Source organism: Saccopteryx leptura, chromosome 7 (genome assembly GCF_036850995.1).
Source record: "Saccopteryx leptura isolate mSacLep1 chromosome 7, mSacLep1_pri_phased_curated, whole genome shotgun sequence".
In the NCBI taxonomy this organism is placed as follows: Eukaryota; Metazoa; Chordata; class Mammalia; order Chiroptera; family Emballonuridae; genus Saccopteryx; species Saccopteryx leptura.
Window position 1 is genome coordinate 23,689,824 of NC_089509.1, and position 14,289 is coordinate 23,704,112.

A 14,289-nucleotide genomic window follows, 5' to 3' on the forward strand; every position below is an offset into this window, starting at 1 on the left:
GAAACAAGATGATAATCATCATTGAGTTGGCTGTAATAAAGGAACGGAGAAAGCAGGTCTTAGGGGAGCAAGTCACCAAACCCAGACTTTTTTAGCACTTCAGAAGTGGGAGGAAAATTAGCTGTCACTTACTTTAATTTATTTTCCACTACATGTGAAGAAATTGAGGCCAAAGGAGGGCAAAGGACATATTCCACAGAACACAGCTAGGTAGAGGAAGAGCAGAAACTAGAATCTATTTTTCTGATATTAATAATTATGGCTATATAAACATCGAATGTGCTTCTTTGTGAGGCAGTCTGTTACAAAATATATCATCGGTGCTTTTCTGAGTATATTGTGTATAACTGCTTTCCGGAAATATTGATAGTCATCACAAAATCAAACTAAATACAGTTCAAATGAGAACTCTTTCATATGTAAAGACATTCTTAACATCTTGCCTTAATTGTTCCCTCTCTTTTACTCTTAATCCAATCCATTTTACATATTTCAAGTTCATGTTATCATTGTAATCTGACTTAAACAAAGGACAATGAGACTTGTAGCTCCCTTTCCCCTCCTCCTTTAGAATTGGGTTTTAGTTTAGGTAGAAAAAAATTAATTTAATTCACATTGAGTCTACAGTCAACTAAAACCCCTCAGTAATAAAGTACACAATTTTTGGATTGAAATGGGGCATCACCATCGTCTCATTTAGTTACCCATTTGTGCTTGAAGTTCCTCTACAATCTTCCCCTGGAGGAGGTTGTCCCTGGCCTACATTAGAATAGTTCCAGTGACAAGCTACATATTACCTCCCAAGAGAGGTTGCTTTCATGTTCAAATAGCTTTTATCTTTTCCTTATCTAGTGCTAAATTTTATGTCCCTGTAGTATTCAAAAATTGGTCCTAGTTTGCATTCTTGGGGCAGTATAACCCCATGCCAATACTTCAGATATTTACAAATATCTATCTTGCTTTCTCTGAATCTTTTCTACTCCAAGAAAAATTTGATTTTACTCAACTGTTTTTATATAATAAGGTTTATGGTCATCCTTAACTCTCTTGAGAACCCAATTTCTGTTTTCTGAAACAAACTCAATATGTTTGCATTTTACTTCAAGTTCTTCATAAATAACTAAAAATGGTTTTACCGATGCATCTAGCTAGTGACAAATAGTCTACTTGATATATAGATAGCAATAGGAATCTCAGGTCACAATTTATTTTTTGATGATTATTTTCTTTTAGTAATTCATATGAAACTTGCTAATGGCTAAATTTCATGTCTTTTTTTTTTTTTAGATGTTCTACTGGTAAGTTACATCTTCCCCATATTAAATGTCTGCTATTAGAACTTCAAAACCAAGTATAAACATCTATCAATTCACCTTAAATGTTTATTTATTTATTTTGTGTGACAGAGTCAGAGAGAGGGACAGATAGGGACAGACAGACAGGAAGGGAGAGAGTTGTGAAGCATCAATTCTTCGTTGCAGCAACTTAGTTTCTCATTGATTGCTTTCTCATATGTGCCTTGACCAGGGGGCTACAGCAGACTGAGTGACCCGAGTGACCCCTTGCTCAAGCCAGTGACCTTGGGCTCAAGCTGGTGAGACTTGCTCAAACCAGATGAGCCTGCGCTCAAGCTGGCAACTTCAGGGTTTTGAACCTGGGTCTTCTGCATCCCAATCCGACATTCTATCCACTGTACCACATCCTGGTCAGGTTTAAATTTTGCTTTTTTAAATTTAATCCTTGATTGAGTTTTACTTATCATTTTTATTTCCAGGGGAAAGAGCCTGATTTGATCCTCAATATATTTATTTCTTCCACTTTCTTTTGTCAGACAGTCATATGAACATATATTTGATTGATTAATTTACTAATTCATTGCCTAAAATGAATAAAAATAAGACTAGGACTAGGCTAACTAAAAATAAATTCTGCAGTACATATCCAGAGACTTTTCTTTAGTCTCTAATCTCATTTACCAGTTATATGGACCTTTATTTAAATAAATCATAGTGTGGAAATTAAAGTAGATAGTAGGACTGATCTGGTGGAAGAACTGTCTATATAATTGTGTGAGCAAGCACGTGCGCGTGCGCATGCACACACACACACACACACACACACACTCACACACACCCTTGTACACATTCTCTTTCATTTCCTGTCTTCCTTGGGTCAGTCACTCTCTAAACTACCTCCACAAAACATTCAGACGTATTCAGAACATAATTTGAATTACTATAATAATTACATTTTAGAATTGGATATCTTATAAGCATCGTACACAAGATTATCACGAGATACTAACATGTGTCTAATAAAAATGAAGTTACCTTATATATACTGTCCCAAATTTGTTTTTAAATAAATACATTTTAATAAATACCCAAGGAATTTTATTTCCAAAATGGCAAAATAGTTTTAAAGTTGATGTGAAAAAAATTCATACAATTATAGAAGAAAACTTTGAAAACAAATAATCATAAAGTTATAAAAACTAAAACAGGAAGAGTAACACTGATATATAAATAGATATAACTATTTTTACATATATTACTATAGAGTTAAGGAAAATATAGATTATATATTAATCACATAGTGATTAGAACTCTATTTGGAAAAAATGATTTATATATTTCACCAAAATAAATTTCAAATAAAAGAAATATTTGTATGTTTAAATAACAATTTAAAACTGTTAGAATTAAATGTGAATAAATGTTTATATAATATCTTTAATGCATTAATTCAAAGACAACAACCACAGATTATGTGACTAATTTAAGTCAGATATGAGAAAATAAAACACAATTAAAAATTATATTATATAAAACAACATAAAGAATGGCATACATAGTTTCATAAAACAATAAAATAATTTCTCAACTCATATTAGAAAATTAACATAGAAACAAGAACAGGCAACTCATAAAAGAACTACAAATAAGCAATGAACCTGAGTCATCAATCATTCTGCAATTAAACTGACTAGAAAATAGATTTTTCCATAACTTAAGTTGTTTAAATTTTGAAGGATTGCAAATACTAGTATTGACGAATCAGAATATAGGTACTTTTTTCTCTCTCCATAAGAGTAATCAATTTTTGGATGGGGCCAATTTGAAAACAAGTTTGTGCCAATTTTGCAATATCCATACAATAAGTATTAAAAGTGATTAAGAATGATAATAGCCCTGGCCGGTTGGCTCAGCGGTAGAGCGTCTGCCTGGCGTGCAGAAGTCCTGGGTTCGATTCCCGGCCAGGGCACATAGGAGAAGCGCCCATTTGCTTTTCCACCCCCCCTCCTTCCTATCTGTCTCTCTCTTCCCCTCCCGCAGCCAAGGCTCCATTGGAGCAAAGATGGCCTGGGCGCTGGGGATGGCTCCTTGGTCTCTGCCCCAGACGCTAGGGTGGCTCTGGTTGCGGCAGAACGATGCCCCGGAGGGGCAGAGCATGCCCCCTGGTGGGCAGAGCATCGCCCCTGGTGGGCGTGCCGGGTGGATCCCGGTTGGGTGCATGCGGGAGTCTGTCTGACTGTCTCTCCCCATTCCAGCTTCAGAAAAATACAAAAAAAAAAAAAAAGAAAAGAAAGAATGATAATATAAGTGCATGGTTATTGACCTGGAAAGATGTTTATAATATATACAGAATGATAAAAACAAACCAGGAAATAAAGGTAGATTGTGTCCCACTTCAGTTTACCTGTTTTAATAAAATAAAAAATGAGGCTTTGTCATTTCTATCTCATTCTTCACAATTACTCAAAAATTCACAACAATTTTCTAAGTGCTGTTATAAATAAGAAATATTTTTATCACTTTGGGATGTAAATTATCAATAAAAACAAAGTATTTGAAGTTAAAAGCTGATGTTTTTGTTGAGTTCAATATAATGTTTTGTAAAATACTAAATTTGTTAAAACTATAAATGAAGTATTATCAATATTGTTGCAATCTGGCTAGTAATGGCAAACCATAAACACTGAAAATTTCCAACTTGCCTTGTCTGATTATAGTTTTTTCTTATTTCTTTTTCTGTTTTTTTAATTAAGTGAGAGGCGAGGAGGTAGAGACAGACTCCTGCATAAGCCCTGACTGGGATCCGCCAGGCAAGCCCCATATCAGGGAGTGCTCTCCCTGTCTGGGCCGCTGCTCCATTGCTTGGTAACTAAGCTATTTTAGCACCTGAGGTGAGGCCATGCAGCCATCCTCAGCACCCAGGGTCAACTTTGCTGAACCATTAGAGCCATGGCTGTGGGAGAAGAAGAGAAAGAGAGAGATGGGAGGGAGGAGTAGTGGATAAGCAGATGGTCTTCCCTTGTGTGCCCTGACCAGGAATCAAAGCCAGGACTTCCACACAACAGGCTGATGCACAACAAATGAGCCAACCAGTCAGGGTTTATAGTTTTTTTCTTATACCTGACTTCAATTACATGAAGAACCACACATCTTTGTTTTTCATAATTTTATATATAAATGCTACTACTATTTATGCAGTGTTTATACCAGGTACTGCAGTATTGGGAGGACTAACTTATTTTATGATTAACTTTACATGTATTAGCTCAGTTCAATTCTTCAAGTAACTGACTATATATATATATATATATATATATATATATATATAATAAAATTTTCTTCAATTTTAAAGTGGAAAGGTCTTCAGGGGGATTAAATAATTTTCTCAAGGTCAATCACATAAATATGTAAAGGAAAGAAAATTGAAAGTCCAGTGTTTCATTGTCTGGATCTCAGAGGTCTTCCTCATATAACATGCTGTGTTATATCACTGTATGTAAGTGCACTAACAAAGAAAGAGACTATCATGGGGTCATTTATTACACAAATAATTTTACTATTATAATTTATTATTGATTTCAGCTAGAGAGGAAGGGAGAGAGAGAGAAAGAGATAGGAATGTTGAGCTGTTCCTGTATGTGCCCTGATTGGAAATCAAAGCAGCAATCTATGTGCTTTAGAATGACACTCCAACCAACCAAGCTGTCCAGCCTGGGCTCACACAAATAAATAATATGAGTACTATAATAAAGAAGTGTTTGAACAGAGAATATTTAAGAAAATCCATAAAATGGAAATTTGTTGTAATTGAGAACAAAAAATTGTTCAGATTTTTGTTTTGGAAAAAAAAAGGAGCTACCTGAGTCTCATTATCTAATAAAGGGAAGCACACCAATTTATCCAGTCTACATGGGAAGCACTAAACTGAGAATGAACGGTGCTCTACATGCTTTTTCTTCTTATTTTGTGTCACTTTAGTTAAATAAACTGAACTTTGTACAATATTTAGTTCCAAAGTAAACACTGTGCATTAACCTCTAATTAGCATTTATATCAAACATTTCAATCACATTTTGATTTGAGAAAAATAATAGACACCTAAGACACATAAATTAATGGTTACATCTACCATAGATTCATTAGATAAATACACATTACTGGTCTTTTGTAGAATTCCAATTACTATTTTGTCAATAACTATAAGATAAGGGTTAAAACAATGAGCTTTTGTTTATCATGTTATCTGTTTAACATTTTAAGTCTACTCCTTATGTGGGCAACTGTATCCACCAGACTTTAAGCTCCTGAAAGCAAGGACCGTGTCTACACTTTTTATCCCTGATTACCAAGGACTAATATAGTACTTATATAGTTAGTTGCTCAGGAAAAAAAAAAGTGATAAATTTATCTCTCTAAACCTAAATGTGCCCCCAAAAAGTAACTACATTATAAGATTGTTGCAAGAATGAGATTCACTGTTATATACAAAGGGCTTAGTAAAGTGTCTGGCAGACAGCTTTAATTAAATAAATAGAAACTATCTGCATTATAATTATGTAACTCATTATAATTATGCATTGTAATTATCATTGCATCCAGAATTCTCAGATAAACTTAAGAAAACGACTCATTGAAAAAGATTATGAGAATGATCTGTACTTACCATATATTATGTAAATATGTGGTCCTTAAATTTTTGAAGCATAGTTTTTCCTTCATTTCTTAACTTTGGGATCATAGAACTATGAGCAGACAGACCTTAGATTGGTAAATATAACTATATATTTCTGAGAATTTTTCCTCATTTATTCAGTGTAACTGGAGCCCAGCTATTGTTCCCACATTTTATTTGGATGATAACTATACGAGTGTACACATGTACTGGGTGTTTGCATTCTTGTCAGTTGTCACCTTTCTCAGATGGCAAAATGCTTGCAGTTCTTTCTCTTCCTTTAAAAAACAAATACAAACACACAATACAAAACCAAAAAAGAGCTGTCCACAAAAGCTCATCATTATTTTTTTCTTTATAAAAACTACAAAGAATATCTCTTTACCCCTCAACCTAATATAATTTAGTATCATCCTTGGGTAGTTACAAACACAATTTCTCCTTCCTCAAATTTCAAAAAAATCTAAGTAATAATTTAATATGAATTGACATTCTACCAAAATAGCTTGCCCTTTTAATTTTTATGACTATCATGGTAGATGAAAGTGTAATTGTAGCTTTTTCTTCATGACAGAAATCAACTTGACTAAAAGATGTTGTTATTACTACTCTTTGTTCACTAGAAATGAGTATAGCATACTGATGTGGTATGATATATATAGGATGTGTGTGTATATATAGATAGATATGACATTTGTGTGTGTGTGTATATATATGTATATGCACATATATATTTAGTTTAAATTATAGATTAGAGAAGAAGAGAACTTCAGTAGCATCTTATTTTATGCACTTTGAGTTATGTTCCTATGAGTGAGATATAAAGAAAGTACTCTCAATGAGACTGATAAGAACATAGTAGAAGCAGGACGGGAAGGAAGTAAAGAAGGGGTTTGATTTCAGGTAAAGTCCCAGCTCCAGACTGATCATGAAGGGGAGATCTGAAGTTTAAGTAACATCACAGGGTCTACTCCAACCTGAAAGAAAGGAGCTGAGGCCTCACACTCCTGCATGAGGCTTTTAGTTTTGACTAAGAGCCTCTGTAGGGAAACATCATTTCCCACGCACTTTTGACTCTACATTTTTTCTGCAAAAATGTCCTGTCCAATGAAGAGCAGCAGAGGTATAGGTCATTAGAAGTAAAAGAACACACATGTCAGGGAAGGAGCATACAGGAACAGTAGAGTAATCCAAGAGGATCTGGGGAGAGCACTGAGAGCATCACATACAAGGAATTGAAATCCAAGATAGTTGTGTAAAATGGCCAGACACAGGGCTAATCAGTGAACGAATTCCAGCCCCCTGATTTATAACCCAAGACATGCTTGTGTTGATTTAAAGCAAGTAGTAGGATACCAAGCCATGATAATTCATATTAATTTATATAAAGACAGATTTGTTCTTGTAATCCCTCCATATACCAAGAGGAGTTTTTAAATTATTGTTGTAGACCCTTCTGCTGCTAAAGAAATTTATTGTTCTAATTCTCATTCACTTTTAAGGACTCACTTGAGTGGACATTCAACCTTTGTTTTAGGAGATATTGTTTTCATTAAAAAAAATCTACAAAATACATAAAAATTCCATTAAAATCACAGACAAATCAGTTTGCTAGGTCTATAAATAAAACTTAAAATTATACAACTGTTCAAATTTTATTTAACATAATAACATGTTTTTCAATTATACATTCTTACTGAGTAAACCCCAAATGTGAAACTGTTGCATATATTTATGCCAGTGAAGACTATTATGAATGACATTTGACAGATCTTTGGCATCTGGAAAAGAACTGTGTCTTAGAGAGCTTTCATATTGAGATTACATTTAATGTAATCTCACATTTTAGTGAACACCTGCTCCATGTTCATGGTTTGCAACAATAAAACTAGTATTGATGCAATAATCATTTTTAACTTTCCCTAAATAAAATATTTATTGAAAATTTTACCAGAAATTAAAAAAAATATGTATAAATTGAGCAACCAGGATGAAAATAAGGGATATAATTACAAAAGTATATTATAAGATGCTTGGAAAGTTGTTATTTTCTCATTTCATAAATAGATTTCTATTGCTTGTATACTCAAAGAAAAATTAGATAAAAACCTGATAAATAACAATTCTCCTTCTCTTTGTTTAACCAAAAAGAAAAATGAGAAATCCTCTGCTATGAGAACATATATCATACAACAAGACGGTTATCTCTTTACCACGATGGTGGAATTTGGTTTGACAATTGTTAATATAATTTATTTTAGTAGCATGAAAGAACATGAGACATCTTCTCAAATTTATATTATGTCTTACCTGAGACTTATGAAAGCAATTGAAATGAAATGTAAAAGATAAAAATTTTGGTTAACAGCTGGCACAGTGCCTTTGCACAGTAGACATTTAACCAAGTACATTGAGTCTGCAAATATTTCCCGTTTATAAATACAAATGAAAGGTCAGTTTTTGATAATGTGCAGTAAATATTATTATCAGATTGTTTTATTCTCATGATTATTTTTCTGATTTTTATTTAGCTTGGTAATTTCCCTTCTTTCAAGATTTCTGTTCAGAAGTGGACCTTAGAAACTGAAATACTTACTTAGCTGCCTCTCATTCTATCTCCATCAGGAAACAAATGAAGGTATTGCTGCAGCTTGAGAGAAGGGGCCCATGCAGCATTACCTTTCTATCTTCTTATCATTTAATTTTGTTTCCACTCTTTTATGGGCAGCAAGTCTGCATATATTTTTGTGAAAATTGAAAACAAGAAATAGTCCTGTTCAGACTTTGTCTAGTTATCTCCACCTACTCATCACAGTGATTTGATTTAAAATAGGTGACTGACCACATTTTTAGACTCACACACATATCAAGTATAAATCCAAAGCCCTTTTCCAAGACCAATACAAATAATTTTATTCATAACCTTTTGAGGTATTCTTACTATTGATTTCCTGATTAACATTGATAATGAAGATTTGATTATATTTATGCATGCCATAAAGGTGGTGAATTTTAGCAAAACAAAATACTTTATATTAATTTTTTTGAGAGGTAAGATAGTCTACAAGTAAAAAAAAAAAATCTCTGGAATGCTTTATTTAATGTATGATTGGGATACCAGATGACAATGTCAAGGGGCATGTACTATTGCTTAAGAAATGAATATTTTGAAGTAAATAAGATGAAACTGGGTTTATTTATTCTGTTAGAAACCATATAGTACTATTTTTTTAAAGTAAGGATTTATCTTTTTCTTATATCCTAAATTTTATGTAAGAGATTAGTTTCTGTCAAAGTTTATTAAAGTTATTAGTTTTTTCTTTATGAGCTGCCTATTTGATACAATTGTATTTTGTGCCAAAAATTTAAGAGTGTTTCCTAGGTGGAAATAAACAACAATAACAAAATATTTTGAGATGATTACGTAGATGAAACAGCAAAATATTTTGAGATGATTAAGTAGATGGAACAGCATTTCCAAAGCAAAGATGTAACAAAGAACCAAGTTTGGAATCCATTTACATGAGCCCACATAAGTGTATCTATTTCAGGTCTTGTGTCTTTTTATTTCCAGATTAGCACTAGCAGGGCTCCATACTCTGGATATTGTTTCATTTTATTCCATAAAGTGCCAACACCAAAGAAGAACTTTACCCCAACTGAAGAAAAAGACTCAGCAAAAGATTGTTACTACTTTTTAGTCTTTTGAAAAGTACTTTAAAGGAAGAAAGTTGAATAAGAAGGGACAGATTAAAACTGCAATAATAAAAGAAAAAAGTGAGAACAAAGAGCTTAGGAAAGTGGTAAGAACTAGAAAGCAGTTATTTCATTTAATTCTTATTTTATTTTTTATAAAAAAAATTTTAAAGATCTTATTTATTGATTTGAGAGAGAAAGAAATGGGTGTGGGGGAGAGGAGCATGAAGCAACAACTCATAGTAGTTCCTTCGCATATATGTCTTGACTGGGCAGGCCCAGGATTTTGAACCGGTGACCTCAGCATTCCAGGTGGATGTTTTATGCACTACATCAACAAAGGTCATTCAAAAAATTTTTTATAAAAAATAAAATATTTTGCTTCACTCGTGATAGTACCCTCAGAACATCTGTCAAACACACAACTGCAACTGACCATTTAAAAAGATTTAAAAGACCACAGTAAATAATTTCAACTTTGTATTAAAATTATCATCGTGTGTTTATAGTCACAAATAATTCTTCACACACACATTTCCATTTTCATAGGAGAGTTATTTTGTTTCTGCTTAATTTTATATTGCTTAAATTTCATGTTCTATGGCTTAAGCTGTTTAGCTAATAGATTATTTCAACTGCTTATGTTCATTTTATTTAAATGTATACTGAGATTCACAAAGTTTATGACTTTCAGAGACAATTTTCACATTACCTAAAAATCACTCCATGTTGTGATAATGATTATAATTATCACTCAACACCCAATAATATGCGGTTCTTATGTAGTTACACTTATCTTAAAATAAAAATCACTTCTAACAACCACTGAAATTTGGTTCATAATAGCTATTAGCACTAGAAGAATATTTTTTTGTAATAATTCCCCAGAACAACTCCAATCTAACACTTTCACTCAGTGATAGAGAGTTCACTAAATTCTTTTACTAATTAAGAAAGAAAATTCCAACAACTCCATGAAGAGGAAGTGTGGGTAAAATAGTAAGATATAGGTACTTCCATTTTAACATAACAAATTCAAAAATAAAAATGTAGGAAATAAGAATATAAATTTCCAGAAGAATCTTTGAAAGATTTTAGATCTAGGACATGCTATAAAGTTAAACTATTAAGTTTTACCAAAGCTTGACTGTCTGGGAGGAAGGGAAGTACTTAATCCTAATCCTTCTAGATTTCTCACCTCATGATAGGCAGCCGGTGGGTGACTGAGTGCTCTTGTAAATGTCACAACCCAGGCTCATACCTGACTAGAAGATTGATATCTAATCACAGTTAGAATAGTTCCTCTTCCCCTGCACCTAACTAATAACAAGATTTGAGTTGAAAAACTGCAATATAAAGACCCTATTTTACAAAATGTTGTCAGGGAAACAAAACAAGAACATTAAGGCTAATTTTAGTGCCTGATACCATAGTTACAACAAACAGTCTAATTTCCAAGCAGATATACCTAAAATCTCACATTAAAAACTCATTTCTTCCATTTATTTTACTCCATACCTCATATATGAATTTCTATCACAAATTACAAGTCATGGTACAGAGAAAAAAATGTCTGAAAAATTAATGCAAGCATCAGTTTAGGTTCAGATATGACTGAAAATTTGAAATTATAAGACTTGAAATTATTTTTTAATCATGATTAAATTCTAAGGTATCTCATAAAAAAACTGGGCAACATGTAAGAACATTAGTTTAATATAAATAGAAAAATAGAAACTAAGAAAAATTAAAAGAAAATTCTAGAAATCAAAACAATGCAATAGATATTGTCATAACCATATATGGTGTCAGGTGGGTGCACAGTTTATTGAGGGGATCACTTTATAAGTTATATAAATGTCTAACCACTATGTTGTACTTAAAACATATAATATTGAGTGTCAACTGTAATTAAAAAAGTTATTTTTTTTAATTTCAAAAACAAACAATAATACAACATAATAGAAATGAAGAATGCTTTGATGCCCTTATCAGTAGAGTGGGCCTGGCCAAGACCATGATCAGTGATCTTAAGGAGATATTAATAGAAACTCCACAAACTGAAAAGCAAAGAGAAAAAAAGGAAAGAAAAGGAACTCTGTGACTATAGCAAAAGGTCATGGTACATATAGTACATACAGTGATGTACTAGAAGGAGAAAGAAAGAAAGAAAGAAAGAAAGAAAGAAAGAAAGAAAGAAAGAAAGAAAGAAAGAAAGAAAGAAAGAAAGAAAGAAAGAAAGAAAGAAAGAAAGAAAGAAAGAAAGAAAGAAAGAAAGAAAAAAGAAAAGAAGGAAGGAAGGAAGGAAGGAAGGGAGGAAGAAAGAAAAGAGAGAAAAAGGAGAGAGAGAAAGAAAAAAGGAAGGAAGGAAGGAAGGAAGGAAGGAAGGAAGGAAGGAAGGAAGGAAGGAAGGAAGGAAGGAAGGAAGGAAGGAAGGAAAAAGGAAGGAAGGAAGGGAGGAAGGAATAGATAGAAAGAGAGAGAAAGAAAGTTGAATAATGGTTGTCTATTTTCCAAAATTAATGACAAATACAAAACTACAGATCTAAAATATTTAAAGAATTAAAAACTTAATAAATATATATTTTAAATTATACTTTGGCATATTCTTTTCAAACTTCAGAAAATCAAAGACAGCGAAAAACCTTGAAAAGAAGTCAGGTTTGCAGGGCAGGGTAGAGAATAGAGACACAAGGATAGAAGTTACATCTACCTTTCTTCAGAGAACATGCAAACAAGAAGTCAGTGGGTGAGATATCTAAAGTGGTCAAAAATTTAACAAACTAGAATTATATACCCAGCAAAATTATCACTCAAAAGTGAAGTAGAAATATTTTATCAGACAAATAAAAATTAAGGAAATTTGTTACCAGCAAATATGATTTGCAAAAAATGCTAAAAACATTCTTTAGAGAGAAGGAAGATTTTATGGTCACAAAATTTTATAGGTCAGGTCTACATTAAAAAAAATAAAGAAAAAATAAAAATACAATAAAATATTTTATTTTTTTATTCTTGTTTTTCTTTTTATTTAGATGATTAAATTTTACAGGGTGACATTGGTCAACTAGAGTACATAGATTTTGGGTAAACTTCTCCACATCATTTGGACAGATGTTGTATAGGCATCACCTAAAGTCAAATCATCCTCCATAACCTTTTATTTGTCCCTCTTTATCTCCCTCCACTATTCCACCTCCATCTCCCCTCTTTCCCCATCTCCCATGCCCCCTAGTAACCACTGGACTTCTATTTATGTCCATGAATCTTAATTTTGTGTGCCATCTATTTATGAAATCATACAATTCTTAGCTTTTTCTGATTTACATACAGCTAGTGCTCTACTTACTACCACGATTGATTCTGACAGACTGATCTTAACACAATTTGGTCATAAGTTAAGTAGGCTATATGTACAGTACTGTGAAATAATGTTATAAAAATCTTTAAGTCATATTTTATCATAATTTTATTTCATTATTGTTATATATCATAATTTTCTTTGTTCATTTTATGCCATTTGTATCATCTCTACACCATTTTGTTTCTTATTTTTACATTTGTCAGGTAAATTTAAGTAAAACACTGCATTACCAGTACAACTGGTTTAATATTTGCAAAGACAATTTCCTCTTTGTAGACATCTCGGGAGGGGTTTGATGAAAAATATCCAAGACACAAAACACAAATTGCTGTACCGAGTCTGGGATAACAGTTGAAATAGTGCATGCGGAGATGGTAGTGCTGCTGTTCTGCACTGTTGTACGCCCAGCTGGGCAACGCTTGCGCTGCCAGATGCGGAGCAGTCGTGGCCAATGATTGTGGTTGTAAAGGTGAATGGTCGTAAGTTGCATAGGTGGTAAGTTGATCATTATTTGTATTTCACTCAGTATAATGTTACTAAGGTCCATCCATGTTGTCATAAATGATACTATGTCATCATTTCATATGGCTGAGTAGTATCCAATAGTATATATTTACCACATCTTCTTTATCTAATCCATTATTGAAGAACACTTTGGTTGTTTCCATGTCTCGGCCACTGTGAATAATGCTGCAATGAACATGGGGGTGCATATGTCTTTACGTACCAATGTTTTTTAGTTTTGTGGGTATATACTCAGTTGAGGGATTGCTGGGTCATATGGTAGTTCTATTCTTAATTCTTTTAGGAACCACCATACTTTCTTCCATAGTGGTTGTACTAATACATTTCCACCAACAGTGAATGAGGGTTTCTTTTTCTCCACAGCCTCTCCAACACTGTTATTACCTGTCTTGTTGTTAATAGCTAATCTAACATGTGTTAGGTGGTATCTCACTGTAGTTTTGATTTGCATTTTTCTAATATCGAGTAAAGATGAGCATCTTTTCATATATCTAATGGCCATTTGTATTTCTTCTTGGAAGAGGTGTCTGTTCATGTTCTCTTCTCACTTTTTTATTGGATTGTATGCTTGTTTGTTGTTGAGTTTTGTGAAATCTTTATATATTTTGGATATTAACCACTTATCTGAGCTGTTGTTTGCAAATATCTCCCATTTAGTAGCTATCTGTTTATTTTGTTGTCAGTTTCTTTTGCTGTGCTGAAGCTTCTTAGATTGATGTAGTCCCTTTCATTTATCT